General features: G+C 46.0%; 1 protein-coding gene across 1 annotated transcript in view; it reads left to right on the top strand.

Moving 5' to 3' along the window:
* The first annotated feature begins 56 nt into the window (after positions 1 to 56).
* Sqor (Sulfide quinone oxidoreductase) overlaps positions 57 to 6294 on the top strand; it is a 29336-nt gene continuing 23098 nt past the window's right edge. Inside the window, exon 1 of the mRNA XM_075692846.1 lies at positions 57 to 189. The gene's annotated coding sequence lies outside the window, so the exon portion shown is untranslated. The remainder of the gene's footprint in view (positions 190 to 6294) is intronic.

Genomic DNA, 6294 nt, shown 5'->3' with positions numbered 1-6294 from the left:
GCCCGTGGCTCTCTATACTGCCACCAGGTGGCAGCGGCTGGGCCATTGTTTCCTTTTAACCGCTCTTTCCATCTGCGGCTAGCGCGCTCGCCAGCGGCTGCAACGAAGGCGACGCACCGCTCCGCTAGCGCTGCTGCCGACGTTCACGTTTTCCTCCTCAGCTCCGCGTTGGATTGTGCGCCTACCAAGGTAAGCGTCTGCTGTACCGGTCGGCATTATTGACGGTCAGCGAAGATGACATTGCACTGCCTTTCTGACAGCTTGACAAGCGCACATATGTGCACACCGAGCGATATGTGGCGGACGGGGAGATTCGAATGCGCGCAGTTTGTGCCAAGGACGCGTTAGCACTTCTCTTCTGGGTTAAAACAACGCGACGCTTCCCGTTCGGCCTCCGTTGCAGCGGCACGGGGAAATGCCGCTAGCGCCTGTCGCTCTCGTTGTTTCTTAGGAAGCAGCGCAAATCCTGCGACGCGGTTGAGTCCAACGTTGTTGGGCCAACGTGCGCAACGTTTTGGTTTCTACACGTCACGAGTAGTTTCGTTGACGTTGCAGCTGCTTTGCGCGTTTCAGTTGCTGCGGGTTCTCAACGTAAAAATGATTTCTATTTATTACGCAGTTTAATGTCCCAAAGTAACACTGGCGGTATGAAAGAAGCCCGAGTAGAGGGCTCGTGATTAATTTAGGCCAAGCGGGGTTCTTTAACGTGCGCACAAATCTAAGTGCACGAGCACTTTTTCATTTTACCTCCGCCAAACCACAGCCACTAAATCGTCGTGGCGGGTTCGCCGTGAAAATAATTGACAGTATACCTAATAACACTTAGGGACGGTGCCTCTGCACCTATATTATTGATACAGCGTTTGACAGCTATTTCGCGTTCTTGGGACAATAGGTGTAACTACTATGTGCGACGGTTTCGCATTAGTCGAAACGAAGAATAGAAAAGCAGAAAAATAATTCAAATTTAACACTCAGCGGTGTATGTTATCGTGCGTTGCTGATGCAAATAAGATGTTTGTGTATATCTTCCCCAGCTGAAACTGGAAGAAAGGTGGTTAACCGACGAGCCCGAATTTTATTAATCATATCATGAGAAGCCAACAAACCAAGTCGCCAAGGACAACATGAGGGAAATTACTTGTACCTACTAATTGAATTAAAGAAATGATAAATTAATGGCAATGAAAGTGGACGCAAAAACAACCGAAAGGGAGGGGGGGGGGAGCAATCCCACGTCGTCGCATTACGCGTGCGATGCTCTAAGCGATTGAGCTACCGCGGCGCCGTCTCCCAATCTACTTTCTTGGTTATTTATGTTTTACTACTACAGCTAACCTTGGGAGTCTTAGGTAGCGCCCCCACTCACAAACATTGGCGGCGGATGTGGAACATCCTTTCTGCCGCAAGCGTCACGAGTACGTGATCGTTTTGAGTGAAGGCAACTGGTCATCAAACCCATACATGCTACCTGAAGGCATGTTGCCGGATTCAAGACCCTCGTTATGTAATGAACGAGTAGAAAGGGAGTTAAACGAAGAACTCAATTTTTATTAATCATATAATCAGAAGCCAACAAACAACATGACGCCAAGGCCAACATAGGGGAAATACTCCAAACACTCTCAATATTACTCCCGGGCAACGAGACAAAACTTAAGGAAATACGATCTCTGGCACCCAACCCTTTGTTCAGGATCACATTACATAGGCTAGTTACTGCCCAAACAAGTTATAAAAAATATTGCTTCCGAGTTCTTCCTAATGTTGATTCATGATGTCACTCAAACTGTAACTTCTAGTGCGCTGAGGTTTTAGTTATCATTTCCAAAAGCGACGTTCAAAAGGCCAGATGCAGGGCACCATACACTTCACTGTCATCTTTTCGCGCTGAGACAGGGTTGCCCTTGCTTGTTTGAACGCCAGTGGTCCGTGAGTTCCGCGGCGCCAGTTTTACGTCGTATCGAGAGATGGCGCCACGCTGCGTGACGCCTCCTTCGGGCGCTTTTCTTCTTCTAGCTGGGCAATGGGCTCAGTCTCCCTGGCTGCTTTCGCTGCCTATCGTGCCCCCTTAAGCCAGTTTTCTTCATCTAGCTGGGCAGCGTCCATATGGACCAGTGCATAGTATAGCGTGGTGCGGTATGGTGTGGTGGGGTTTGCTTGTTGCGAACATGCACTATACCCATTTTAAGTTTGCGGTTATTATTATTTCCAACCAATCTGCTATGCCGATTGCCATTTCATGCTTCTCTCGATTGCGGGAGAGCCAACAATTTTATTATTTCTTCTTTTTTTTTAATAAAAAAATTGTGGAGTTTATTCCAGGCATGTCTTTCGTTGCCAATGGACTTTGTGGCGTGGAAAAAGCACGGCTGCCCTCTTGAGATTGTCCTGTGGTTTTGCGAGGACGCTGTCAGCTGTGTACTTGAGTGGCTGCTGATTCACATTATCAAGTTGAAATCGCCTGGCACAAGACAAAACACGCCTCACTCATGTGACGCTTCACAATGCCCGCTGGGAGCGCGCGAGAAGGATTATGAGAACTTGATCCATCGAAACGCAGCGAAAGGGATCGGATGCCGTCAGCGTCAATGTTGGTCGGCGGGGTAAATGTTCAACACGGTGGTGCACCGAGCGCCTCAGAGTGGCGAGACGCACGTTGTCTCAGCAGACATAACAGAGCTGATGCCGCGTTTTTGAGGCCACAATACGCCACAAAGTGCAGTCTTTCCTAAAGATACACGGCTCATTTGGCGTGTGACAAAAACAGATCCGGATGGGTATTATACCTGCAATTCTATCGCCAGCTTTCAGCACATGAGGAGGTTTCACAGCACTGCAACTTAAATGCGTGGCTTAAAGTCTGCCGGGTGTTAGATGTGCTCACACGCCGAGAAGGTCTTTCGAACTGGAAATCCTAAGTGTGGCTCTAATCTTCATTATAACCCGCCGTGGTTGCTCAGTGGCTATGGTGTTGGGCTGCTGAGCACGAGGTCGCGGGATCGAATCCCGGTCACGGCGGCCGCATTTCGATGGGGGCGAAATGCGAAAACACCCGTGTGCTTAGATTTAGGTGCACGTTAAAGAACCCCAGGTGGTCAAAATTTCCGGAGTCCTCCACTACGGCGTGCCTCATAATCAGAAAGTGGTTTTGGCACGTAAAACCCCAAATATTAAAAAAAAATCTTCATTATACTGTTCCGATCGCGCCTTTAGCGTCCATTTGAATAACTTATGTCGAAGCGTGTGCTTCTTGCACTTATTATTGCGACAGCAATTATACGGACTCTCGAGGCGCGATCACACCGTCGCCGTTAGCGGTATCGTGCTGTGACGGTATCGACGCGCATGCGCGGACAACGCGCGGAGGGTTACGTGGTCTCCGGAGGCGCGCATTGTGTTTGTCTACAAAAGCGACGAAGCCAAGTGGGCGCACCGTCACGGGAGCACCGTCACACCGTGATGCAGACTGATCCGAGCAGAAGGGACAGCAAACGTCAAGCTAAATTTATGTAATACTTTCTTTCGCCACTGACAACAAGTCGATGGTTCTCTTTCTTCTGTCGCGTCTCGGCCACCATCGAGGTGTGACACCTGCAACGCCGCTGGCAGTGCTTTCTCTCAGACCTGTCTTAAGCGCAACGCTAAACTTTGCTATCGCTTTCAGCGCTTCGCCTTCGGGTGAAACTGCCATTTTTATTTATTTATTGCTATTTTCTTTTGCAGCGTTTCGAACACTACGTGTTTATAAAGCTCAACTGCAACGAAATTTTGACCGCGTAAGAAGTCCGCAGGTTAGGGTAGTGCAGATATTGAGGAACCTCCGTACAAAATTTGTTGTTTGAAATACGAGCGGTAGCGTCACGATAAGCTCGCAAAAATAGTCGTTTATGATACGGAGACTGAAACAAAAAAACGCCCCCCTTTACCGCTCGCCGGAAGTGATGCATGACAAAGAACGCGCTGCTCCTCGGCTTGGCCTCCGAGATGAGCGGGCATCCGCGACTGTTCACGGCACGCTTCGGAGGCGGCGGGCTTGGACCATCAGTTACTCTCGTTGTCTACTTATGCCCTGGTTAAAGGCTGCTAACAAGAGGACTACACAATTACTAGTGCTGCGACTTAGCCAAGATTGCTTCAGTGGTTGGTTTCCACGCGAAACGCCACAGACCCCAAATGTGACCATCGCCGATTCTCTTGCAAAAAGAAAAAGAATGGGGCTGGTTGGTTACTGTGTGAATGAGGTTTCACCAAAGTATTTTTCTCCTACTAAAGAAAAGCATTTGGTGACGTAAATGCTCTTTGAAATTTTCGCAACGAACGACTAGTTGGTTGAAGGTGTATTTTTTAATCAAGTGTGGAAGTAGGTACAACGACAAATCTTATTTTAGAATATTCTGCTGTCGTGATTCTTTGGTGTGACATCATAGGTGAGCACATTTCATAATTTCTCGTGCTTAATTGGCTGTGTTAAAAAAACAAAAAGAAAATCTGCGTTTTCAGCAATTTTCTTGCATAAGCATCGTTAGGGTTTCAACCACAATATTCTTTCACAATTCTTTCCCGTTGCTATACCTCATGTTAAAGATGATGTTCCAACTATGACATCGTGTACTATTTCAGAAATTTATTTCCGAATTTGCAAAAGGTCAATTTTTAATTACGTTCACACGTATTTTAAACAATAAGGCCCTTCATATATAATGCGCGAGATAGCTCAATACATGCAACCTTTCAGCAAATTACCGTTGAGGCGAGAAAAATATTTTTGATGCCCACAATCAGTCTCACCGGTGGGCACTCCAGGAACTGTCTTCACTGCAGAAACCGTATGCGGCGCCGGCTATTCTTTCTGGCACGCATATTCATTGTGGCTAAGTGCCAAGCCAACGCGTGATGTGTCAGGTGACATCAGTTTGAATACATCGTAAACGGCATGTGTTCGTCAGCGCACTTCTAATTTGGGGAGCGTCAAGTATGCAAACACGGCATAAATGTGAGATTTTCGCAGTGGCAGACAGTGGGCTAAATAAGCCTAATCCTGTCCTACGCGAAGGCAGAATAATAAGACGGTCATTTCTCTTCAGCTCCTTCACACCCGAATGAAAACGGGCTTGTCTGTACCAGGCGCATGGACACGCTCACAGCAGATTATATAGCCTGCAAACTGGAAAAAAAAATGTTTGACATTTGTCTCCAATGCCACGGTTGGCGCGGAGTGTCTGCGATTCAGGTTCTTGCATAACTGGTAATCTGCTGATCTGTAGTACTTAAAAGAACAACGAATCAGCGCCATGCACAATATGGGAAGACGTCCTCGAAGCAGACGTGGTTTATTTTCATCACAGAAATGTATTATCGTGAAGAAGTGGTAGCAGTGCCGTCAACATTCGAACAATGTAAACAGATAATTTACTGTCATTTACTGCGCATTAAAAAGCATGCGCCAATATTTCTTGCCTAGAGAGTTAGTTCATAAGCACGGCAGAAATTCAGTTGTAGCCTGCAAGTGTTTTGCAGTGAATGCACTGTTCGGGAGTGCCTGCCGGTGAGATTGGTTGTGGATTTGAATTTTTTTTTTTTCGTGTCTCAAAACAAATTTACTGAAATTAAAATTTCTAGATCATAATGCGGACGGCTAGTGCTACAGTGTAATGAGTCATTTCACGTATTTTTACCTGAAGGACACGAATGCTTAATTTATGTATGAACACCGTCAAAAACTTTTTTGCCGAATTCGGAAGCAATTTTGTCGAAAAGTGCTTGATTTCATAGTCGAACATTACATTCGGCATAAATTATAGCAACGTTCAATGATATCAAAAAGATGTGGCTGAAACATTAACAATCCTTATGCAAAAAATTTCTGACAAGGCACAATTGTTTGCTTTATTACTGAGCTAAATGATCGTGGAAACTTCATGAATGTGTTGACCTATGACGACACATAAAATAAACACGCCAGGGGAATATTCTAAAATAAGATTTGTCATTGTACCTAGTTTCGCCCTTAAGAAAATATCCCTCCACCAACTTTTGCATCTTTACGGCAACTTCGAAGGGCACTTATGAGTTCCAAATTTCTTGTTTCGAGAAAAAACACTTTTGTGAAACCTCATTTACACATTCACCAAATAGCCCAATTTCTCACAAGAAAATCGGCGATGGTCACCTTTATGGTCTGGGATGTTTCGCGTGGTATAACCCTGGTATACATACCTGCTTATTTATAACAATTATAGCCAAAGTGAAATTCCATTACACTTGGTCTTTAATGTGCTCTACATAAGCGTG

Source organism: Dermacentor variabilis, chromosome 5 (assembly GCF_050947875.1).
Source record: "Dermacentor variabilis isolate Ectoservices chromosome 5, ASM5094787v1, whole genome shotgun sequence".
Taxonomy (NCBI): Eukaryota; Metazoa; Arthropoda; class Arachnida; order Ixodida; family Ixodidae; genus Dermacentor; species Dermacentor variabilis.
The sequence above is the reverse complement of the archived record's forward strand: the minus strand, read 5'-3'. Positions and strand labels throughout refer to the sequence as shown.